General features: G+C 51.6%; 1 long non-coding RNA gene across 2 annotated transcripts; it reads left to right on the plus strand.

Annotated features, from left to right (window-relative positions):
- Positions 1-621: 621 nt before the first annotated feature.
- LOC140400083 (uncharacterized) lies at positions 622-25,584 on the plus strand. 2 transcript variants are annotated; one of them, XR_011938042.1, is made up of 3 exons: positions 622-703; positions 8,305-8,398; positions 25,466-25,584. It is a non-coding gene; the product is annotated as an uncharacterized lncRNA (long non-coding RNA). The 2 variants fall into 2 exon arrangements; XR_011938041.1 differs by having other exon boundaries at positions 634-703; positions 8,302-8,398.
- Positions 25,585-25,713: the final 129 nt, after the last annotated feature.

Consider the following 25,713-nt stretch of genomic DNA (forward strand, 5'->3'; position numbering starts at 1 on the left):
TGCTGACAATAGACCAGGAAAGAGGGCGGGGCGCAGTTTACATTTACTACCCCCAGTAGGAGATACCTTCTGTCTGGTTCAGGCACCATTTTCACTCCAGTCCCCCCACTCCTCGTCTGAGGCACACCAACCGGCAGCCACATGGGCTCCTGTGGGCACCACTCGCTGTCGCTACGTCCTCTCTGGCGACAACTCGGTGAAGATCTTTGAGTCCGAGGTCATGGATAGGAATTGCGCTCCAGAACTCTGAGCATTTCATCCAGGCTGACTGAGGGAGTGCTGAATATTTCTCTAAAAGACAGAAAGCTGAAGTATGACATGGCTTGGTGGGTGAATGTTTTATCGGGACTATTACTGAGCAGAATAGGCAGGGAAAGTTGGCGGTTTGATCTCCAATCTGGTTATTTGACCTCGGGTAGGTGTAGGTGAACAGACTCTGCTTAGCATTCAAGGGTGCCAGGGTGTATAACCTCAGCAAGTTGCCATTCTGTGAGAGGAGAGGGGAGAATGTCTCCTTGTTCTGTGTTGCAGCTGTAGAGTTTTGAAATGACTGTTCATTCTGTAAGCGGGTGGGGGGGGTTTGTCTTTTCACACGGCCTACTTTCACTAATGCTGTACTTGTGCGTCTCTTCCAGATTATGTTTACTTTGAAAACTCCTCGAGCAATCCCTACCTTATCCGAAGGATCGAGGAACTGAACAAGGTACAGGCTTTACATTCTCCAGTGGGATATGGGACAAGCCCTGATCGAGATGCGTACCAGCGCAGTGAGAAATGTTGACTTGTGGCTCTGCGGCTGATGTATTTTTCCACCTCCTGCCTGCATCGTTTCCCAGAGGGCTGACAGGCAACCTGCTCTCTCTCTCCGGTGCCACCTGAAACCATAGAGCGATTCCCTCGGCAGCCGGCCCAGACCCTTCGGGAAACGAAAAGCAGCTAGATTGTGTTTCCAGCAAATGTTGAGATTGAGCCCCACTTAACGGTGACACACAGACTCTCCCCAGCAACGGTCACTTGGCATCAATCAGGACAGGGAATCCTGGCTGTTTTATCCTCATCTTCTAGACCAGGAGAGGGGAAAATTTCCATTTTTCAAACTGGGATGGCTCAAAGGGCTTTAGATGTGCTTTGAAGTGGGGCTATAGTTGTGATATTGAGCAGGGGGGGGGGGCGTTGGCGCCCACGTCCGCCGTCAGTGAGAGCGGCAACACAGACGCAAAATCTCGCTGGTGTCGGGGAAATGAGGTTCTCGCTGGTGGCAAGGTCTGGTTTGCCAATTCTCCCGCCCCTCACCAGTGAGCCCACGAGGTTCACAGCGCAATGGCCGCTCTGGAAACGGGAAAGTCCCAGCCAGGACGAGGGCCTTTGAATGCAAAGTTAAACAGTGGCCCTATCTGTCCCGAGTATTGGGATGGGGTGAAGGGAGCTCTCCCTCCTTTCCTGGGACCAATATTTATCCCTCAACCAACATTGCTCAAACACATGATCTGGCTATGAACACATGCTGTTTGTGGGAGCTTGCTGTGCACTAATTAATCGGGTGCCTTGCTTCCTACAACAGTGATGAACCTATTTAGTGTATTGTGGTTTAAATACATTCAGGCCTTAGTAACCGTCACCTTTAAATTTGTTTGTCTTGTTCCAATCGAACTTTGTAAGGTGCCCGCTGAATCTGACCCTTTCTTTGTTCAATCTACATCCCAAATATGAGCAGAATTAGGCCATTTGCCTCTCGAGCTTGCAGACATTTGATATGATCATGACTGATCTGTTTGTCCTTTACCTTCTCGTCACCCATTTATCCCGATAACCGTAGATTCTTGTTCGGCAAAGAAATCAATCTGTCTCTGCCTTAAAAATATTCAGTGACCTCGCCCTCCACCGCCTTCCGAGGCAGAGAGTTCCAAAGATGTGCCCCCCCCCCCCCCCGGGGGGGAATTCTCGTCAGCTCTGCACTAAAAGGGCGACCCGTAATTTTAAAACCCAGTGCCCCCTTGTCCTGGACTCGCTCACAAGAGGAAACATCCTTTCCACGTCCACTGTGTCGAGACCATGAGGATCTTATATATTTCAGTCAAGTCACCCCCTCACTCTTCGAAATCCAGTGGAAACCAGCACAGTCTGTCCAACCTTTCCTCATAAGACAACCCGATCATTCCAGGTATCAATCTAGTAAAAACCACCTCTGAACCACCTCCACCGCATTTACATCCTTCCCTTTGGGACCAAAACGACACAACTGATTCGATTTGATTTATTGTCACATGTACCGAAGTGCAGTGAAAAGTATTTTTCTGCGGCCGAGGGAACGTACACAGTACGTACATAGTAGACAAAAAGAATAATCGACAGAGAACATTGACAAATGGTACATCGACAAACAGTGATTGGTTACTATTCCAGATGTGGTCCTACCCAGTGCCCTGTCTAACTGAAGCATAACATCCTTTTATGTTCAATTCCTCTCCTAATCAAGGATAGTGTTCCATTAGTCTTAATTACTTGCTGAACCCGCATACTAACCTTTTGCAACTAATGCACTAGAACACCCAGATCCCTCTGCACCGTGGAATTCTGCAGTTGTTCTCCGTTTAAGTAAGACTCAGCTTTTTTATTCTTCCTGCCAAAGGCAACAACTTCACACTTGCTCGCATTATACTCTGTCTGCCAGAATTTGTCCACACACTCAACCTGTCTAAATCTGTTTGCCACCTATTGTGTCTTCACAGCATACTTTCCTACCTATCTTTTTGTCATCTGACCAAGCCTTCGCTCCCCTCATTTAAATTGTTGATATGAATTGTGAAAAGTTAAGGCCCCAACACAGACCCCTGCAGGTGTACACTTGTACACATTCAGCCAATATGTTGCCCCCCTACACCAAGAGCTTTTATTTTCGGCAATAACCTTTGATGCAGCACCTGATCCAAATCTTCTGGAAATCCAAGTACAGTACGTCTACCAGTTCCCCTCTATCCACAGCACATTACTCCTTCGAAGAACTCCAGTAAATTGGTTACCCCGTGATTTCCCTTGTGTAAAATCGTGCTGACACCTCCTGGTTACCGTGAGTTTCTCTAAGTGTGCAGCTATAACCTCCTTGAGTCCAACACCTTCCCCGTGACAGACGCCAAGCTAACTGGCCTAGAGTTTCCTGCTTTCTGCCTCACTCCCTCCCTTCTTCAGTAGATGGGTTATATTTGCTAACTTTCCAGTCTGGTGGGACCTTTGCAAAATGCATCAAATTTTGTAAAATTAACACCAACGCATCTGCTACCTCAGCCACCTCTTTTCAGAGCCTACGATGGAGTCCTCCGGACCCAGCGATCTGTCAGCCTGCAGTTCCGTTTGCTCCGTGTAGCTTCTCCAGTGATTGGAATTTCACCAAGTTTCCCCCTCCCTGACTTACGGCTCTTACTGGAATGTTTCTGGTATCCACCCTTCCTCCTTGCAGTAATGTCTTGTCTGGTAACTGCTGTCACATTTCTAGGAGGGTGCAGAGTCAAACTGACGTTTGAACCTTGGGGCTCTCACTGCTCTACATAGCTTTTCTCTTCACTCTGTACAAGCTGACGTGTGAGGGTAGCAGAAAATGATCTTTGAAAATCCGAAATTAGACTGGAATAGGAAATTCTGAATTAGTTGCCATTCACTTCCGAGCTTGCGCTGTTCTTGGTGAATCAGCTGATTCTCTTTGATCTCAGTGCCCCTGAGGTTGGGGGGGGGGACATACAGCAAACACTAATGTCCATGAATCCTGCACAGGAGAAGCCAGGATTTGTGATGTCCGGATGGTGCAGCATGACCCAGAGGGATGTGGACTTTGTTGTCTAGGCCCGGCATTTAATAACCAGGCCCGGCGTTTATAGCCAGACCCTAATTGCCCCTGGGGAAGGTGGTTGTGAGCTGCCGCCTTAAACCGTAGTGCTCGAGATGTAGGTACACCCACGGTGCTGTTAGGATGATGTCCGGACATCCCAAACCAGGTCATGGCCAATGAATTACTCTCTGAAGTATAGTTAGTTTTGTGGGAAATGTAGCAGACACTTTGTACACCATCCCCCCCAAACTACAAAATGACAATGACCAGCTGCTCCATATTTTTTTTTAAACCCAGAAAATATTGGAAAATCTGCATCTGGCAGCATCTGTAGAGAGAGAAACTGAGTTATTGTCCCGATCCCGATATGATTCTTTCTCGAAACTAGTTTTAATGATGTTGGTTGACTGATAAATATTTTCCCCAGTACTCCTCCCTTCCCCACATCCAATAGTGGCTATGGAAAGTGGATGAAGAAGATAAGGATGAGGGCAGGATCAAGTTGTGATGCTGCCCATGGTCGAGCAGCCTGTTGACTTTTCTGGGCTTGTGTTTATACCTGGGAAAGGCATCCACAGCAATAGAATAACATGCAAGTGCATCTCGGGGAATGATATACATACATGAATACACCAAAGGATATGCTTCACTTTTAACCTGTATTATGATTCCAGACCAGACCCCAAAAGTGGCTAGGATACAGGATCGAAACCCCAATATTTTAGTTTATTTTTAAGAGTGTGTGAAAAGATGATTCGCTCCATGAACGATTGCATGAAAAAATAGGGCATGGATATTTTAAAAACAGAACTTTATTCTGAATACAATATTAAACTCTTTAACTTCACACCCGAAACAAACCGTTTACAATTACCCCTTAAACACAACTACTCATTTCCCCGTTAAACACTGAGAAAAGAAACATACAGCTCTCAATCCAGCTTAAAATCAGTATGGTATGAGTAATACTTGCTTTACAGAACAGATTTGGACTCCTGTTAGAACCCCTTCAGACTCTGGCTGAATATCTTCAAACTGCTGCTTCCCCTGCCTTGTTTCAGCTTATTCCTTGGCCTCAGACAAGACTGCTCTGCTTTAAATGTTATTACTCTTTTTCCAGGGAGGCGGCACGGTGGCACAGTGGTTAGCGCTGCTGCCTCACAGCTCCAGAGACACAAATTCAATTCCGGCCTCGGGTGACTGTCTGTGTGGGGTCTGCACGTTCTCCCCATATCTGCGTGGGTTTCCTCCGGATGCTCCGGTTTCCTCCCACAGTCCAAAGATGTGCAGTTAGGGTGGATTGCCCCGATAAATTGCCCCTTAGTGTCCAACGGTTAGGTGAGGTTACTGGGCTTAAGTGGAATGTTAAGGGCCGGTGTAGACTTGATGGGACGAATGGCCTCCTTCTGCACTGTAAATTCTATGATACCTATCCTCCCTGGATAGAAAACTGCCTTTAAGTGTGAACTCTGTGGTAGCCAGATCAGACCTCTGAAAAAGCTTTCTCAAAGAATATCCTTCTGAATGTCTTGGCTCACCCAGGAATGGCATCATCTCCTCAAGCTTAAAAACAAATCGACTCCCCAGGGACTGACCCCAGTCAAACCACAATGCATTAGCCCAGACTGAAAAACACATCCCTCTGGTCAATTTCCCCTTCTGCCTCCTAAAAGCTCCCAGGCCCTGCAAAACCGTTTTTAAAAAAAATAACGTTCTATAGCCCAGCTGGTGCCTACGCTGAACGCAACCTCTTCGCACCCTTCCTTCATATCATCCTGTTAACATATCCTACTCCTCCTCCCCTCTCTCTAGCCTCCCCTTATATGCAACAATGCTATTTGTCGTAACAATTTCACATTCTCGCCACTCTGGGTTAAAAAGGTTTCTCCTTAATTCTTCGTTGGAGTTGTTAGTGAATATCTTATGTTTATGGCTCCAAAATCTGCTCCCCCCATGAAACAAAACATGCGGCACAGTGGTCAGCGCTGCTGCCTTTCAGCGCCAGGGCCGATTCCGGTCTCCGGTGACTGGCTGTGCGGAGTCCGCACGTTCTCCCCGTGTCCCCATCTCCCTGCTCTCCCCGTGTCTGCGTGGGTTTCCTCCGGGTGCTCCGGTTTCCTCCCACAGTCCAAAGATGTGCCGGTTAGGTGGATTGACCACGCTAAAATAGCCCCCGAGTGCCCAAAGATGTGTAGGTTAGGTGGGGTTACGGGGGAGCAGACCTAGGCAGAGTGCTCTTTCGGAAGGCTGGTGCAGACACCATGGGTCGAATGGCCTCCTTCTGCACTGTAAGAATTCTATGGATCTAAACTACATCTAAACCTACTCCCCTAGTTCAGCACGGCACAGTGGTCAGCCTGCCTTTCAGCACCAGGGCCGATTCCGGTGACTGACTGTGCGGAGTCCGCACGTTCTCCCCGTGTCCCCATCTCCCTGCTCTCCCCGTGTCTGCGTGGGTTTCCTCCGGGTGCTCCGGTTTCCTCCCACAGTCCAAAGATGTGCCGGTTAGGTGGATTGGCCAGGACAAAATTGCCCTTAGTGTCCAAAATTGCCCTTAGTGTTGGGTGGGGTTACTGGGTTATGGGGATAGGGTGGAGGTGTTGACCTTTGGTAGGGTGCTCTTTCCAAGAGCCGGTGCAGACTCGATGGGCCGAATGGCCTCCTTCTGCTCTGTAAATTCTATGATCTATGATCAATGATCTATAAACCAAACTACATCTTCCCTATTGAACCCCTTTATAATTTTTAAGATCTCGGTTCACCGCTCAACCGTCTCTCTTGGAGCCAAAAGAGCATCTGGTTGTTCCACCTTTCTCCATGTGCCGGGGTACGGAGACAAGGCAGGGAAATGACACCACGTTGCAATGCTCGTTTGGAGAGCTGGCGCAGACACGATGGGCTGAATGGCCTCCTCCTGTGCCATAACGATTCTGTGATAGCTCGAACCTTTCAGTTCTGGTGTGTGCTTAAAGGCTGACATACCCACTCATTATCACTACCTCGCCATTTTGATGCAACAGTCCCTCTAGTTACCATCTCTTTGTTGAATGCCAGCTAGTATTCCCAAGTGGCTTCCTGCCTGACTTTTATTACGGCAGTGGAGTAGGAGCAGGAAGAATATCGATTGGGAATTTATTACCTGAGGAATTGCCTCCATCTTGCTGCAACAGCTCTATGGCACTGAGTATCATCAAAACATTTCCAGCTGGATAAGGTACTCTGACCTGAACACAGCGCAGAAGGCCATCACTGATGTGATACTTTGCCATTTTGCTAACAAACCAGCTGGGTAAGGTTGGCCGTTTGAGTTCTGAACTAGGGGAGTAGCTTTACAACTCGTGCTGATTCAGAACAGGAGATAAAAACATTTCACATTGGATGTTTGTAACCAGCAGAGGTTAGAAAATTGCATCTCCACCGGTCTGGGCTCCACCCAACTTTCCCCAGCCAAAAGCTCAATCCCTTCACCTCCCGCAACCGTTCACAATCCTTTCACCTCCACGTGTGCCTCTATCCCAAATACATCCCACTTTCTCTCACCTTCCCTGCTCACCCAATCCACCGCTGGGGCCTGATCTTTACCTTTGCCGTCTTTTATTGCCTTCCAAACCTCTCATTGCTTTCGCAAACCTCGTGTTCCCCTGAAGCCTTCGGTCTCTTACGACCTCCTCCAAAGGCACAAACTGTCTTGCTCACCCCTGCCTCTCTTCCCTGTAAAGAATCCTCCAGCATGAGGAAGGTCAGACGTCCGTGGGCTAAAGGAAAGGTGGGTGGGAGAGGGAGGAAACACCATCCCGGATCACTGTCCTCACCAAGTATGTGTGTGAGATCACTGAGTAACGAGAAGCCTGGGCTCAGTATTATGCTGATGGAAAATGAATAGGGTACTGAGATGTTCACAGCAGATACATAAATTGGCGTGAGTGGGTGATCAGATTCTGTGGCGCGTGTGGAGGATAGAGAAAAGAAAGACCTGCCTTTCTATAGTGCCGCTCATGACCGGGTGTTCCAAAGCGCTTCACAGTCAACGCAGGTACTCCTGAAGTGTTGTAAAGTCGGAAACGCAATAGCCATTTTACACACAGCAAGATCCCGCAAACAGCCACGTGGTAATGGCCCAGATCATCTGTTTTAATGCTGTTGGTTAAGAGATAAATATTGGTCCCAGGACACGAGGGGGAGAACTCTCGTGTTCCTCCAGTAGAACGTTTAAATACGCGATGGATGATAGGCGAGGCCTCGGTTTAAAGTCAAGCATCAAAAATGTTCCCTCCTATGGTTCAGCACTCGCTGGTACAACATGGAGAACTTCGGCCCGGATCACGTGCTCCGGTCTCTGGACTTGGGCTCCAACGTGACCTTTTGACAAGGGTGCTATACCCAGGGGACTGTGTCTATTGAGTGGACAGACTAGTTACACGCTGTAACTTTCCCATGGCGGCTTCATGCAGCGTGCAAACTGGATTTAATTTTGTTTTAAGCAGACCGGCAGCGGCAACGTAGAGGCCAAGGTTGTGTGTCTGTATCGGAGGAGAGACATTTCCGGCAACCTCAATGGACTCGCAGACAACCACGCGCGTGAGTACCTCGTGATTCACCTGGGATGGACGTAGGAGGCGGGAGCAGAATAATCCTTGTAGGGAAACTCCAGCATTACCTGAATGGGAGGCGAAGCAGAGTAGGACCCAGCACCGGTGATGTGACAATATTATGTCCTCCAGTTAAGGCAGGCCTGTTAGTGCCAAAGATCAGGCAATATTTAAAACCAGGGGGATTTCATGACTGACGATTGGTTTTAACCCGTAATCTATTGAGGCAAATAATGTGTACCGCTAGTGTTTGTGTAGTGTAAACAGGGGCCTTGTTCCGTTTAGAGTGCTGTGTTCTGGGCACAACACTTGAGGAAACATTGGCCTTGGAAAGGGAACAGTGCAGATTCACCAAACTGAAGGTAGAGTTAACCGGGTTCAAGGTTACATAGGCAAGCTTTGTATTCCCTTGAGTGCAGGGGATTGAAGCAATTGAGGGCTTTAAAATTATGAAGGAATTTGACACTTCACTTACTTTGGAGGAGGTCTTGTCGGGGAGTCCAGAACAATGGACCATAACTTTAAAATGAAGTCCGGAAGTACTTCTTCAACAAAGGGTAGTGGACTCTGTACCATATCTTACACCACCAGTGAATCTTACACGACCTGTCAGGTAGACTTGTAATCCTCGCGGACCACACTATGTTAAGTAACACAGGGTACTGGGGGAGAGGGATTACTGAGTGACAGTGTGAAGTAGCTGGATTAACATCAGTAGAGATACAGTCAGTAACACAGGGTCCTGGGGGAGAGGGGTTAATGAGTGACAGTGTGAGGGAGCTGGATTAACATCAGTAGAGATACAGTCAGTAACACGGTGCTGGGGGAGAGGGGTTAATGAATGACAGTGTGAGGGAGCTGCATTATCAGTAGAGATACAGTCAGTAACACAGGGTGCTGGGGGAGAGGGGTTACTGAGTGACAGTGTGAGGGAGCTGGATTGACATCAGTAGAGATACAGTCAGCAGCACGGTGCTGGGGAAGAGGGGTTACTGAGTGACAGTGTGAGGGAGCTGGATTAACATCAGTAGAGATACAGTCAGTAACACAGGGTGCTGGGGGAGAGGGGTTACTGAGTGACAGTGTGAGGGAGCTGGATTAACATCAGTAGAGATACAGTCAGTAATACAGGGTGCTGGGGGAGAGGGGTTAATGAGTGACAGTGTGAGGGAGCTGGATTAACATTAGTAGAGACACAGTCAGTAACACAGGGTGCTGGGGGAGAGGGGTTACTGAGTGACAGTGTGAGGGAGCTGGATTAACATTAGTAGAGACACAGTCAGTAACACAGGGTGGTGGGGGAGAGGGATTACTGAGTGACAGTGTGAGGGAGCTGGATTAACATCAGTAGAGACACAGTCAGTAACACAGGGTGCTGGGGGAGAGGGGTTGCTGAGTGACAGTGTGAGGGAGCTGGATTAACATCAGTAGAGACACAGTCAGTAACACAGGGTGCTGGGGGAGAGGGGTTACTGAGTGACAGTGTGAGGGAGCTGGATTAACATCAGTAGAGATACAGTCAGTAACACAGGGTGCTGGGGGAGAGGGGTTACTGAGTGACAGTGTGAGGGAGCTGGATTAACATCAGTAGAGATACAGTCAGTAACACGGTGCTGGGGGAGAGGGGTTAATGAATGACAGTGTGAGGGAGCTGCATTATCAGTAGAGATACAGTCAGTAACACAGGGTGCTGGGGGAGAGGGGTTACTGAGTGACAGTGTGAGGGAGCTGGATTGACATCAGTAGAGATACAGTCAGCAGCACGGTGCTGGGGAAGAGGGGTTACTGAGTGACAGTGTGAGGGAGCTGGATTAACATCAGTAGAGATACAGTCAGTAACACAGGGTGCTGGGGGAGAGGGGTTACTGAGTGACAGTGTGAGGGAGCTGGATTAACATCAGTAGAGATACAGTCAGTAATACAGGGTGCTGGGGGAGAGGGGTTAATGAGTGACAGTGTGAGGGAGCTGGATTAACATTAGTAGAGACACAGTCAGTAACACAGGGTGCTGGGGGAGAGGGGTTACTGAGTGACAGTGTGAGGGAGCTGGATTAACATTAGTAGAGACACAGTCAGTAACACAGGGTGGTGGGGGAGAGGGATTACTGAGTGACAGTGTGAGGGAGCTGGATTAACATCAGTAGAGACACAGTCAGTAACACAGGGTGCTGGGGGAGAGGGGTTGCTGAGTGACAGTGTGAGGGAGCTGGATTAACATCAGTAGAGACACAGTCAGTAACACAGGGTGCTGGGGGAGAGGGGTTACTGAGTGACAGTGTGAGGGAGCTGGATTAACATCAGTAGAGATACAGTCAGTAACACAGGGTGCTGGGGGAGAGGGGTTACTGAGTGACAGTGTGAGGGAGCTGGATTAACATCAGTAGAGATACAGTCAGTAACACAAGGTGCTGGAGGAGAGGGGTTACTGAGTGACAGTGTGAGGGAGCTGGATTAACATTAGTAGAGATACAGTCAGTAACACAGGGTGCTGGGGGAGAGGGGTTACTGAGTGACAGTGTGAGGGAGCTGGATTAACATCAGTAGAGATACAGTCAGTAACACAGGGTGCTGGGGGAGAGGGGTTACTGAGTGACAGTGTGAGGGAGCTGGATTAACATCAGTAGAGATACAGTCAGTAACACAGGGTGCTGGGGGAGATGGGTTACTGAGTGACAGTGTGAGGGAGCTGGATTAACATCAGTAGAGATACAGTCAGTAACACAGGGTGCTGGGAGAGAGGGGTTACTGAGTGACAGTGTGAGGGAGCTGGATTAACATCAGTAGAGATACAGTCAGTAACACGGTGCTGGGGGAGAGGGGTTAATGAATGACAGTGTGAGGGAGCTGCATTATCAGTAGAGATACAGTCAGTAACACAGGGTGCTGGGGGAGAGGGGTTACTGAGTGACAGTGTGAGGGAGCTGGATTGACATCAGTAGAGATACAGTCAGCAGCACGGTGCTGGGGAAGAGGGGTTACTGAGTGACAGTGTGAGGGAGCTGGATTAACATCAGTAGAGATACAGTCAGTAACACAGGGTGCTGGGGGAGAGGGGTTACTGAGTGACAGTGTGAGGGAGCTGGATTAACATCAGTAGAGATACAGTCAGTAATACAGGGTGCTGGGGGAGAGGGGTTAATGAGTGACAGTGTGAGGGAGCTGGATTAACATTAGTAGAGACACAGTCAGTAACACAGGGTGCTGGGGGAGAGGGGTTACTGAGTGACAGTGTGAGGGAGCTGGATTAACATTAGTAGAGACACAGTCAGTAACACAGGGTGGTGGGGGAGAGGGATTACTGAGTGACAGTGTGAGGGAGCTGGATTAACATCAGTAGAGACACAGTCAGTAACACAGGGTGCTGGGGGAGAGGGGTTGCTGAGTGACAGTGTGAGGGAGCTGGATTAACATCAGTAGAGACACAGTCAGTAACACAGGGTGCTGGGGGAGAGGGGTTACTGAGTGACAGTGTGAGGGAGCTGGATTAACATCAGTAGAGATACAGTCAGTAACACAGGGTGCTGGGGGAGAGGGGTTACTGAGTGACAGTGTGAGGGAGCTGGATTAACATCAGTAGAGATACAGTCAGTAACACAAGGTGCTGGAGGAGAGGGGTTACTGAGTGACAGTGTGAGGGAGCTGGATTAACATTAGTAGAGATACAGTCAGTAACACAGGGTGCTGGGGGAGAGGGGTTACTGAGTGACAGTGTGAGGGAGCTGGATTAACATCAGTAGAGATACAGTCAGTAACACAGGGTGCTGGGGGAGAGGGGTTACTGAGTGACAGTGTGAGGGAGCTGGATTAACATCAGTAGAGATACAGTCAGTAACACAGGGTGCTGGGGGAGATGGGTTACTGAGTGACAGTGTGAGGGAGCTGGATTAACATCAGTAGAGATACAGTCAGTAACACAGGGTGCTGGGAGAGAGGGGTTACTGAGTGACAGTGTGAGGGAGCTGGATTAACATCAGTAGAGATACAGTCAGTAACACAGGGTGCTGGGGGAGAGGGGTTACTGAGTGACCGTGTGAGGGAGCTGGATTAACATCAGTAGAGATACAGTCAGTAACACAGGGTGCTGGGGGAGAGGGGTTACTGAGTGACAGTGTGAGGGAGCTGGATTAACATCAGTAGAGATACAGTCAGCGACACAGGGTGCTGGGGGAGAGGGGTTACTGAGTGACAGTGTGAGGGAGCTGGATTAACATCAGTAGAGATACAGTCAGTAACACAGGGTGCTGGGGGAGAGGGGTTACTGAGTGACAGTGTGAGGGAGCTGGATTAACATCAGTAGAGATACAGTCAGTAACACAGGGTGCTGGGGGAGAGGGGTTGGTCTAAGTGTCTCTGAACTCACTGGATTACAAACAGCCAGTTTGCTCTTGGCAGGGTGCAGTCAGTTTCTGATGGGGTGCCCCTCAGGGACACTCCTGTGTGACTCGGCTCTTTCAGATAGCAAAGTGGTCAGGTAACAAGGTGTGAAAATGAATAATTGTTGAGCGGCCAGTGAAGCCTTCTCCACATTTCCCCTCCGAACTTGTCCCTCCTGGACAATCCCGCAACGCTGCCTATGAGGTCGCACGTGGCCGTGACCTGTGGGGACGATCCTTTCCCTGATATAATTATCTCCCCAGCAAAGCACCCACCCCTCCGTCTGCACCGCCCGCATGATGGGATAGCTGTGATGTGGCGTTGGCTGACTGGGCGGGGCATTTGTCACGGTCAGCAGCGAGAGAATGGGCGGCTAAAGTGGTCGGGTTAAGTGTTCATTGACCAACATGTCGAGGTGTGGGCAGTGAAATTGTGTCAACGGTGAGTCGGTGCGTAGCACGCCCTTGGAGTCCGACAGTTCTGGGTTCACACTCGACCCAAGAGACTCCGACAGAGTATTCTGGCTGGCACTGACTGTATCAATACGAAAGGGGCAGCGAGCCTGGCCCTTTAGCTGCATGTGAAATACTCCATGGCAACTGAACTGATCATGATCACAGTGCTGTTTGTGGAATCTTGCTGTGTGCCAATCCATTTCTCCATTTTCTACATTACAACACGTCAAAAAACTTTAGCTTCCTGGGCTGTTGAGCACTTTGGGATGTCCCTAGGTGGTGAAAGGCCCAGATGGGAATTAATTCTTCAGAGGAGACGGCGGCAATGCTAACAATACTGCACTCAGCAGGGAGAAGAGTTCCCCCATACTGTGTTAGCGAAATGTGAGGAGGGACAGAACCTCACCAGCTAATCAAAGGCTGGCTGTAGCGAAGGGAGCAGCAGCTGGAAATGTGGCGAGTGGGTTTTAGTTTTTTTTTGGGGGGGGGGATTGTTCAAGAGGAACTGCACATGGTGCGTTGCCCAATCTCGGCAGAGAATTGGGTGCTGCCTGAGGCGGCGTGTTGGAATGTCTAATTGCAGGGGAGCCTGATATTAAAAGGCAGTCTGTTTGTGGAGTCTCTCCGCAGCCCTCCACTCAATCCAGCCCCTTTCTTGTGGTTTGTCTCTCGTCATTCCTGAGGGAAAAACAAAAATACTGGATCCGCCCTCCCGATGGCTGTAGAACGGGGCAGATGGCACGCTGCCCAAACAATGTGCGTACAGGCTGGGCTGGGCCTTTGTGACAAACAGATGGCAAGGCAAGCCTGTGTTTGCCTCTGGAGAGTGTGGGGGGAGTGGGGGGGACCCTCGAACAGGCTGGTGGGCAAGGGTGACGCCACTTCAGCGACTTTATCCTACCCAACACTCCGGGTAACAATATGTCAGCTGGTGCACTGGCTCTGCTAAGCTGCACTTCCTTCTCCCACACCCTGTTTAATGTTAAAAAGGGTAGGTGTCGGGTAACAAACGGTGTGTGGCAGTCTCGCTCTCGCATCAACCCTCAAGTCAACAGGCAGGCACATCCATGAGGAATGGGCCACATGGGAAAGGTACAAGGGGCTTGCCAGCAGCCATTGTAAATAACGTTTCCATTTTCAGATGGTGTCCAGCTCATCTGTTTCTCTGATAATCTTTATTAGTGTCACAAGTAGGCTTCCATTAACACTGCAATGAAGTTACTGTGAAAATCCCCTAGTCGCCACATTCCGGCGCCTGTTCGGGTACACAGGGAGAATTCAGAATGTCCAATTCACCTAACAGCACGTCTTTCGGGACTTGTGGGAGGAAACTGGAGCACCCGGAGGAAACCCACGCAGACACGGGGGAGAACGTGCAGACTCCACAAAGACAGTGACCCAAGCCGGGAATCGAACCTGGGATCCTGGTGCTGTGAGGCAACAGTGCTAACCACTGTGCTGCTGTGCCGCCCCCATGGTCAAGTGATAAATATTAACAGCCGATCACGGGGAAGGAATCACTGCTCTTCAAAGTAATGGCCGAGGCATCCTTCAGTGTCAGACTGGGCATCAGTTTAACATTGCAGCTAAACACATCCTGTCCAACAGTGGAGTGGTCCTTTAGTACAGCACATCTCATGGTGCAGAGCTCCCTCGGTGCCACCCCTCTGGCCTGCCCGCTCCGCTACTGCTGCCTGCGTGGTGCCACCCACTGCGTCATATTTGACACCTAATTAACATTACCTCTTCAATCAAAGTAAATAAATCTTTGTTTATTCGTCTCATGGTGGCTCGTAGGATTGTGCTGTGTGAAAAATTGGTGCAGTGCTGTGTCGAGTGCTGTTAACGTTCAGGCGCAATAACTACAGATATTAATTTATCGTCACAGAATACTACAGTGCAGATGAGGCCCTACGGCCCATCGATTCTGCAACGATGCATGAAAAACACCTGACCTGCCCACCTAATCCCATTGGCCAGCATTTGGCCCGTAGCCTTGAATGTTATGATGTGCCAAGTGATCACCCAGGTTTAAAGGATGTGAGGCAACCCGCCTCTACCACCCTCCCAGGCCGTGCGTTCCAGACCCGCCTCTCCCACCCTCCCAGGCCGTGCGTTCCAGACCCTCCTCTTCCCCCCCTCCCAGGCCGTGCGTTCCAGACCCTCACCACTCTCTCTGGGTAAACAAGTTTTTCCTCCAATCCCCCCTGACCCTCTTGCCCTTCACCTTTTTTTTAAAAGAAATATTTTTATTCAAATGTTTACATATTTTCAACAAACCCCCCCCCCTTACAGAAATAAGGAACACATAAATAAACATCTTACAACTACATCTCGAATTCCCCCAATATAGAACCCCCCCCATTAAGCAATAATAAACACAGTAGAAAACACAAAGTACACCCCCCCCCCCCCCCGGGTTGCTGCTGCTGCTGACCACCTCCTAACTCCCCGCTAGAAAGTCTAGGAACGGTTGCCACCGCCTGAAGAAACCTTGCACAGATCCTCTTAAGGCAAATTTTACCCTCTCCAGTTTAATGAACCCTGCCATGTCGCTGATCCAGGCTTCCACGCTCGGGGGCCTCGCATCCTTCCACTGTAGCAGAATCCTCCGCCGGGCTACCAGGTACGCAAAGGCCAGAATACCGGCCTCTTTCGCCTCCTGCACTCCCGGCTCGTCAATACCCCAAATAGTGCTAACCCCCAGCTCGGCTTAATCTGGGTGTTCACCACCTTAGACATCGTCCTCGCAATACCCCTCCAGAACCCATCCAGCACCGGGCACGCCCAGAACATGTGGGTGTGATTTGCTGGGCTCCCCGAGCACCTCCCACACCTGTCCTCCACCCCAAAGAACCTGCTCAGCCTCGCCCCTGTCATATGTGCTCTGTGAAGAACCTTAAATTGTATCAGGCTAAGCCTGGCGCAAGAGGAGGAAGAATTAACCCTACCCAGGGCGTCCGCCCACGTACCCTCGTCTATCTCCTCCCCAAGCTGCTCCTCCCATTTACCCTTTAGCTCCTCCACCGAGGTCTCCTCCTCCTCCTGCATCTCCTGGTAGATCGCCGAGACCCTGCCCTCTCTAACCCACACCCCCGAGAGCACCCTATCCTGGATCCTGAGTGCTGGAAGCAGCGGGAACTCCCTCACCTGCCGTCTTACAAACGCCCTTACCTGCATGTACCTGAAGGCATTTCCGGGGGGGAAACCCAAATTTTTCCTCCAGCGCCCCAAGGCTCGCAAACGTCCCATCTAAAAACAGGTCCCCCATCCTTCTAATTCCTGCCCTGTGCCAGCTCAGGAACCCTCCATCCATTCTCCCCGGGACGAACCGATGGTTCTCCCGGATTGGGGACCAAACCGAAGCCTCTACCTCACCCCTGTGGCGCCTCCACTGCCCCCAAGTTTTCAAAGTCGCCGCCACCACCGGACTCGTGGTGTACCTAGTCGGCGGGAGCGGCAGCGGTGCTGTCACCAGCGCTCCCAGATTCGTGCCCACACAGGACGCCATCTCCAGCCTCTTTCCCACACAGGACACCATCTCCAGCCTCTTCCATGCCGCCCCCTCCCCCTCCATTACCCACTTGCGTATCATCGCCACATTGGCAGCCCAGTAATACCCACACAGATTAGGTAACGCTAACCCTCTTCTGTCCCTACTCCGCTCCAGAAACACCCTTCTCACCCTCGGGTCTTTTTCGCCCACACGAATCCCATGATGCTCCTACTGACCCGCTTAAAAACGGCCTTAGGGATCAGGATGGGGATCAGGGCCTTAAGGATCAGAATATAAAAAGGAACCTCGGGAGCACCGTCATCTTCCCCCCCGCCTCCTCCAGTTCCTGGACTCCCTTAGAGCCATAGCCAAAGGCTCAATTGCCAATGCAAATAGCAAGGTGGATAGGGGTCACCCCTGCCTCGTTCCCCAGTACAGCCGAAAGTATTCCGACCTCCTCCGATTCGTGGTCACACTCGCCACCGGGGATTCGTAAAGTAGCCTAACCCAACTAATGAACCCCTCCCCAAAACCCAAATCTCCTCACCCCTTCCCAGAGGTACCCCCACTCCACCCTATCGAAGGCCTTCTCCGCGTCCATTGCCGCCACTATCACCGCCTCCCCCTCCACTGTAGGCATCATGATTACGTTAAGGAGCCTCCGCACATTGGTATTCAGCTGCCTTCCTTTAACAAATCCCGTCTGGTCCTCAATTCTGGTAGCCAACACCTTCGCTAACAGCTTTGCGTCCACGTTAAGGAGAGAGATTGGCCTATATGACCCACACTGTCCCGTGGGTCCTTGTCCCGCTTCAAGATCAGCGCCCTGGACATCGTCGGGGGTAGGGCCCCCCTCCCTCGCCTCTTTGAAAGTCCTCACTAACATAGGGCCCAGCAGGTCCATGTACTTCCGGTAAAATTCCACCGGGAACCCATCTGGCCCCGGTGCCTTCCCCGCCTGCATACTCCCCAGCCCCTTAGTCAGCTCCTCCAGCCCTACCGGTGCCCCAAGCCCAGCCACCTGCTCCTCCTCTACCCTCGGGAACCTCAGTCGATCCAAAAATCGACGCATCCCCCCCGCATCTCCGTCGGGGGCTCAGACCTATACAGCCCCTCATAAGAGTCTCTAAATGCCCCATTTATTCCCATAGCACTCCGCACCGTGTTCCCCCCGTTATCCCTTACTCTCCCAATCTCCCTCGCTGCCTCCCGCTTCCGAAGCTGGTGTGACAGCATCCGGCTAGCCTTCTCCCCGTATTCATACATCGCCCCTTGCGCTTTCCTCCACTGCACCTCTGCCTTCTTGGTGGTCAACAGGTCGAACTCAGCCTGGAGGCTTCGTCGCTCCTTGAGTCGTCCCTCCTCGGGGACCTCTGCATACCCCCTATCCACCCTTAAAATCTCCCCCACCAATCTCTCCTCTCCTTCTCCTTGTGGGCCCTAGTGGAGATTAGCTCTCCCCTAATCACTGCCTTCAGCGCCTCCCCGACCACCCCCACCTGCACCTCCCCATTATCGTTAGCCTCTAGATAGCTTTCATTGCACCCCTGGATCCGCCCGCTCACCACCTCATCTGCCAGCAAGCCCACATCCAGGTGCCACAGCGGGCGCTGGACCCTCTCCTCCCCTAGCTCCAGCTCCACCCAATGCAGGGCATGGTCTGAGATGGCTATGGCCGAATACTCTGTGCCCTCCACCCTCGGAATTAGTGCCCTGCTCATAACGAAGAAGTCTATCCGGGAGTAGGCTTTATGGACGTGGGAAAAAAAAGAAAATTCCCTGGCCCCCGGCCTAACAAACCTCCATGGGTCCACTCCTCCCATCTGGTCCATAAACCCCCTCAGCACCTTGGCCGCCACCGGCCTCTTACCCGTCCTGGACCTGGAACGGTCCAATGCTGGATCCAGTACCGTGTTGAAGTCCCCCCCCCATTATCAAGCTCCCTGCCTCCAGGTCTGGAGTCCGGCCCAACATGCGCCGCATAAATCCGGCATCGTCCCAATTCGGGGCATATACATTCACTAATACCACCCGCACCCCCTGCAGCTGACCACTCACCATCACACACCTACCTCCATTGTCTGCCACGATGTTCAGCGCCTCAAACGACACCCGCTTCCCCACCAAAATCGCCACCCCCTCGATTCTTTGCGTCCCGAGTGGAAAGCCTGCCCTACCCACCCCTTTCTCAGCCTGACCTGATCTGCCACCCTCAAATGCGTCCCCTGGAGCATAACCACATCTGCCTTCAGTCCCTTCAGCTGCGCGAACACCCGGGCAATCTTGACCGGCCCGTTCAGGCCTCTCGCATCCCCCCCCCCCCCCCCCCCCCAGTCCATTAGCGGGCGCTCCTCTCCAACACTGCCCTTCCCCCCCCGGCCCTGCCTTTTTCACCACCTTATTGACCTCACTGTTAACCACCCGTCATCCACAAACTTACTGATCCCTCCACCCCCACATAGTCATCCATGTTGTTTATATAAATGATGAATAATAGGGGGCCCAGCACAGATCCCTGTGGTACGACACTGGACACTGACATCCAGTCACTAAAGCAGCCGTCTGTCCTCACCCTCTGTCTCCTACAGCTCAGCCAATTTGAATCCACCTCATCAAGTTACCCTGTATCCCAGGTACATTTGCCTCCTTTATAAGTCTCCCATGTGGCACCTTGTCAAATGCTTTGCTGAAATCCATGTAAACTACATCAACTGCACCACCCTCATCTACACACTTAGTCAGATGCTCAAAATATAGAATCAATTTTGTTAGGCATGACCTCCCTCTGATAAAGCCACGCTGACTATTCCTGATCAAACCTTGCCTCTGCAACTGGAGATAGATTCTCTCCTTCAGAATTTTCTCCAGTAGTTTCCCCACCACTGACGTGAGACTCACTGGCCTGTATTCCCTGGTTTATCCCTACAGCCTTTCTTAAACAGTGGGACCACATTTGCGGTTTCCCAATCCTCTGGCACCTCTCCCGTGGCCAGGGAGGAGTGGGAATACTGCCTGACGCCCACTTAATCCCACCCCACTGCATCATTCCCGAGAGACGGCGGGCTTGATTGAGTGACGGTGAGAAACTGTTTTCTCAAAAGAGGGCAGAACAACAAAGCCTTGAATTTTAACTTTGAAATGAGAGCGCGACCATTCAGGGTGAGGCAAAGAAACGCACTTTATTCTTTATTGCCTCCCTGTGAGAAAGCGCACTGTGGAGACTGTGATGGATAGATTTTTGTCACACAGCAGTTTTCAGTGGATGAGTAACCAGTGCGACAAATGGAGTTCGGATAACGATCCGCGATGATCTAATTGAATAGCAGAAGATGCTGAAAGGGCAGAGTGGCCTCTTCCTTCGACCGAGTTTCTCCGCCTCAGCCCATGGCCAATAGAACTGCTGACTAATTTAGGGCTGAGGGCAGCACGGTGGCGCAGTGGTTAGCACTGCTGCCTCACGGCGCCGAGGTCCCGGGTTCGATCCCGGGTCACTGTCCGTGAGGAGTTTGCACATTCTCCCCATGTGAGTCTCACCCCCACAACCCAAAGATGTGCAGGGTAGGTGGATTGGCCACGCTAAATTTCCCCTTAATTGGGGGAAAACTAATTGGGTACTCTAGATTTATAAAAAATACTAATTTAGGGATTTTTCTTTTGCCGCACTGCTGTGCTGAAGCAATATAACCGATGCTGAAATGTCATCAAAAAGGTTTTTTTTAAACGGGTTCCTGTGTGTAGAGATGTGGACCCAGGGCGGCACAGTGGTTAGCACAGCTGCTTCACAGCGCCAGCGTCCCAGGTTCGATTCCTGGCTTGGGTCACTGTCCGTGCGGAGTCTGCATGTTCTCCCCGTGTCTGCGTGGGTTTCCTCCGGGTGCTCCGGTTTCCTCCCACAAGTCCCGAAAGACGTGCTGTTGGGTGAATTGGACATTCTGAATTCTCCCTCTGTGTACCCGAACAGGAATGTGGCGACTAGGGGATTTTCACAGTAACTTCATTGCAGTGTTAATGTCAGCCTGCTTGTGAGAATAAAAGATTATAGATTATTATTAGATTATTATAATGTAAGCCTACTTGTGACAATAATAAAGATTATCGTTATGAGGTGGAATGTGGAGCTGGATGTTAGTCTGTAATTTTGCACAGTATCTCAGCTGCTGTGTTTTCCCTTGTTTCAAAAATAATTTTTTTTCAAAATCAATGGATCTTGAAGTTAACCTGCTGCCTCAGACCTGTGTAGCAAGGCCACTTTTTCTAAGCGTGCGTCTTGCCATACAGGAAGCTGGAGGTTGTGATGTGTGAGGCCTTGACTGGTCTGTGTGGAGTATGCAGTTTGTGTGTGGGCTGTCTGTGGCCTGAGGCCTACGCTGGAACTCTCAACGTTCAGCTTTAACCTCTGGCTTGCTCAGGGTTAATGAAATAAAGGGCCTATTTTTTTTAAAATGTATTTATGGAGGCGGAATGGGTGGGGTTCGGGCACAAATCATAAGGGGTTTCAGCACCTCGTCAGCAGGGGCTGTGCATGGCTGTTTGCGCCCAATCTGTCAACTCAATGCGTGTAAAGGGTTAAGGACACATTTGTTGAGGAGTTCCGCCCAGATTAAAACAGGGTTTCCTGATCAAGGTCAGCAGGGGCCGTTGTTACTCTCCTGACGGTTTATAAAAAAATTAAAAATCCCCCTCACAAACGTGTCTGGCCCGTTTGCACTAGAGAGCTTGCAGACGTAAGGGTGGGGTGAGGCGTGGGGGGGAACACACTTGTTAATAACATTAACCTCCATGTGTAAAAATGTTTAAAATCCTGTTCCATAAGCATGAGCCAATCACTGACTACGAAGCAGGTTTGATTGCTGACCCCCCCCCCCCCAATCCTGGGCGTATGGTTTCCCACAATCTGCTACATACATATGGGGGGGTGGGGGGGGGGCTCGCAATCACAACCCCACCCAGATTGCGCAACCTTTCCTCTGACGATTCCTCTTCCTCCCCCTCAAAGCCCTGGGGCTCTGAAGTCGATTGTTCCACCGCTCGCCAGTGTGCATTTAAAAATAAGATACCATTTTTAAACAGATCCAGTCGCCAGCACTAAATCGCCGTGAGCATCGCTGACTAAATCAGCTTTCAGCCCCCATCCCTAATGGCCATTGGAGGTTGGCGGTTAGCTACCATCTTGCTGTCTGCGTGGCGAGATGGTTGGCGCTGCTAATTGTCTTGCTGGGCTGTTCGGGAGACTCCACCACATTGCTGTGGTTCTGAAGGCTCACACGGATCTGAAGCACATTAATGTACCAGGTGGGCGGCACGGTAACACAGTGGTTAGCACTGTTGCTTCACAGCGCCAGGGTCCCAGCTTCGATTCCAGCTAGGGTCACTGTCTGTGCGGAGTCTGCACGTTCTCCCCGTGTCTGCGTGGGTTTCCTCCGGGTGCTGCGGTTTCCTCCCACAGTCCCCGAAAGACGTGCTGTTAGGTGGATTGGACATTCTGAATTCTCCCTCTGTGTACCCGAACAGGCGCCGGAATGTGGCGACTAGGGGCTTTTCACAGTAACTTCATTGCAGCGTTAATGTCAGCCTGCTTGTGACAATAATAAAGATTATTAATTATTATCTGTTTTTATATCAATCTTGTAGTTTCTTTGCGGCCATTACTGATGCTAGCTTTTTAATTCCAGATTTATTTAATCAGCTGAGTTTACATTCTCTCGTTTTAAAAAGGCTTTTTCCAATTAAGGGGAAATTTAGCGCGGCCAATCCACCTAACGCGCACATCTTTTTGGGTTGTGGGGGTGAGACCCTCGCAGACATGGGGGAGAATGTGCAAACTCCACACGGACAGTGACCCGAGGCCGGGATTGAACCCAGGTCCTCAGCGCCGGGAGGCAGCAGTGCTAACCGCTGCGCCGCCGTCCGGCCCAGAGTTTCCATTCTCCCGCTGCCACGGTGGGATTTGGAGTCGTGTCGCCAGATTACTCGTCTACCACCATAACCACAATGTTAACCTACCCGTAAGCATCAGTGCTTTCTTGCAGTTGCATGTGTTAGTAAGTCCGATTGAAAAGGGCGAAGGAATGTCAGAACAGGCCGGCGCGGTCCCAGTATGAGTAGTTATGTTACCGCGCTGTGTTCAGAGGAACACGCCCGGCTTGCCAACTCGACTGGGCTGAGATGGTGTCGATGGGCCCTCGTCTCCAGGATGGAGCTTGAACCCACGACCTCTGACTCCAAGTGGAAAGGGCGTGAGAACTCTGCCCACTAAGCAATGGATCTCACGAGCCGCGGCAGGGGGATGAAGTCTGGGACCTGTCTGCAGATGGACCTGCAACATGCCGCACTACATTGTGTTTCACAATATCACTAAATCGGACAGTGTTGAGAACGTGTCCAGTTGTAAAAGTGCCCCCAGCCTTTCTCAGTCCTACAACTGTGATCAACGTGTGATCGGCACTCAAAAACGGAGATATTCCTGAGTGCAAATTTAATCACTCCGTCCAAACTAACAGGGCGAACCTGTCGATCCTGCAAAAGTGAAAAGGAAGGCATAATGCTTTTGACAAGGATGATACCGGAACAGGACGATGTATAGCTATCAGGTAAAACTGGACAGACTCTGGCTCTTTCCCCAGTGCAGGTGGCTGGATAGAGACATTTAAAATAATAAATAGCTTCAATAGAGCAGAAAGAACACACAGTGCAGAATGAGCCATTCAGCCCATCGAGTCTGCACCGACCCACTTAAGCCCTCAATTCCACCATATCCCCGTAACCCAATAACCCCTCTTAACCTTTTTAGTCACTAAGGGCAATTGATCACAGCCAATCCACCTAACCTGCACGTCTTTGGACTGTGGGGGGAAACCGGAGCAGCCGGAGGAAACCCACGCACACATGGGGAGAAGTGCAGATTCCGCACAGACGGTGACACAGCGGGGAATTGATGTGGAGAAGTTGGGAGTGGGGGAGAAAGTGGGACTCGCTCCCATGGGGAGTGGGGGAGAACGTGGGACTCGCTCCCACGGGGAGTGGGGAGAATGTGGAACTTGCTCCCACGGGGAGAATGTGGGACTCGCTCCCACGGGGAGTGGGGAGAATGTGGGACTCGCTCCCACGGGGAGTGGGGAGAATGTGGGACTTGATCCCACGGGGAGTGCGGAGAATGTGGGACTCGCTCCCACAGGGAGTGGGGGAGAATGTGGGACTCGCTCCCACGGGGAGAATGTGGGACTCGCTCCCACGGGGAGTGGGGAGAATGTGGAACTTGCTCCCACGGGGAGAATGTGGGACTCGCTCCCACGGGGAGTGGGGAGAATGTGGGACTTGATCCCACGGGGAGTGGGGAGAATGTGGGACTCGCTCCCACGGGGAGTGGGGAGAATGTGGGACTCGCTCCCACAGGGAGTGGGGGAGAATGTGGGACTCGCTCCCACGGGGAGAACGTGGGACTTGCTCCCACGGGGAGAATGTGGGACTCGCTCCCACGGGGAGTGGTTAGAATGTGGGACTCGCTCCTGCGGGGAGTGGGGAGAATGTGGGACTCGCTCCCACGGGGAGTGGGGAGAATGTGGGACTCGCTCCCATGGGGAATGGGGAGAATGTGGGGCCTGCTCCCACGGGGAGTGGGGAGAATGTGGGACTCGCTCCCAGGGGGAGTGGGGAGAATGTGGGACTCGCTCCCACAGGGAGTGGGGAGAATGTGGGACCTGCTCCCACAGGGAGTGGGGAGAATTTGGGACTCGCTCCCAGGGGGAGTGGGGAGAATGTGGGACTCGCTCCCACAGGGAGTGGGGAGAATGTGGGACTCGCTCCCACAGGGAGTGGGGAGAATGTGTGACTTGATCCCACGGGGAGTGGGGAGAATGTGGGACTCGCTCCCACGGGGAGTGGCGAGAATGTGGGACTCGCTCCCACAGGGAGTGGGGAGAATGTGTGACTTGATCCCACGGGGAGTGGGGAGAATGTGGGACTCGCTCCCACGGGGAGTGTGGAGAATGTGGGACTTGCTCCCACAGGGAGTGGGGAGAATGTGTGACTTGATCCCACGGGGAGTGGGGAGAATGTGGGACTCGCTCCCACGGGGAGTGGGGAGAATGTGGGACTCGCTCCCACGGGGAGTGGGGAGAATGTGGGACTCGCTCCCACGGGGAGTGGGGAGAATGTGGGACTCGCTCCCACGGGGAGTGGGGAGAATGTGGGACTCGCTCCCACGGGGAGTGGGGAGAATGTGGGACCTGCTCCCACGGGGAGTGGGGAGAATGTGGGACTCGCTCCCAGGGGGAGTGGGGAGAATGTGGGACTCACTCCCACAGGGAGTGGGGAGAATGTGGGACTTGCTCCCACAGGGAGTGGGGAGAATGTGTGACTTGATCCCACGGGAAGTGGGGTGAATGTGGGACTCGCTCCCACGGGGAGTGGGGAGAATGTGGGACTCGCTCCCACAGGGAGTGGGGAGAATGCGGGACTCGCTCCCACGGGGAGTGGGGAGAATGTGGGACTCGCTCCCACGGGGAGTGGGGAGAATGTGGGACTCGCTCTCACAGTGAGTGGGGAGAATGTGGGACTCGCTCCCACGGGGAGCACAAGCCGAGCGATATATTTAAGGGGGAATTTGGATAAACACATGAGGGATAGAGGAATAGAAGGCTAGGGTGATGGGAGGCGATGTAGGCGGGGCGGGGGGGCCAAATGGCCTGTATTTCTGCAGTAAATACTTTAATTCTTGTGTCTCTCTTTTTAGGAGAGTTCGAGGAAGACTCAAAGCAGCCAGCCCTGGTGGATCAGGAACGACACCAACTTAAACACAGAGAGCTCTTCCTCTCACGTCAGTTTGAGTCGCTCCCTGCCACACACATCAGGTAATCGAGCAACTTCAGGAGATGGTCACTGATTGCACCAAACAGGATTAAGTCTGACAGTTGGGCAGGGATCTCACTCTCTGCCTAATAACGAGCGTGTTTTTGTGGGGTTCCTGGTCGGTTATTCAAA

This window comes from Scyliorhinus torazame, chromosome 24 (assembly GCF_047496885.1).
Source record: "Scyliorhinus torazame isolate Kashiwa2021f chromosome 24, sScyTor2.1, whole genome shotgun sequence".
Lineage (NCBI taxonomy): Eukaryota > Metazoa > Chordata > Chondrichthyes > Carcharhiniformes > Scyliorhinidae > Scyliorhinus > Scyliorhinus torazame.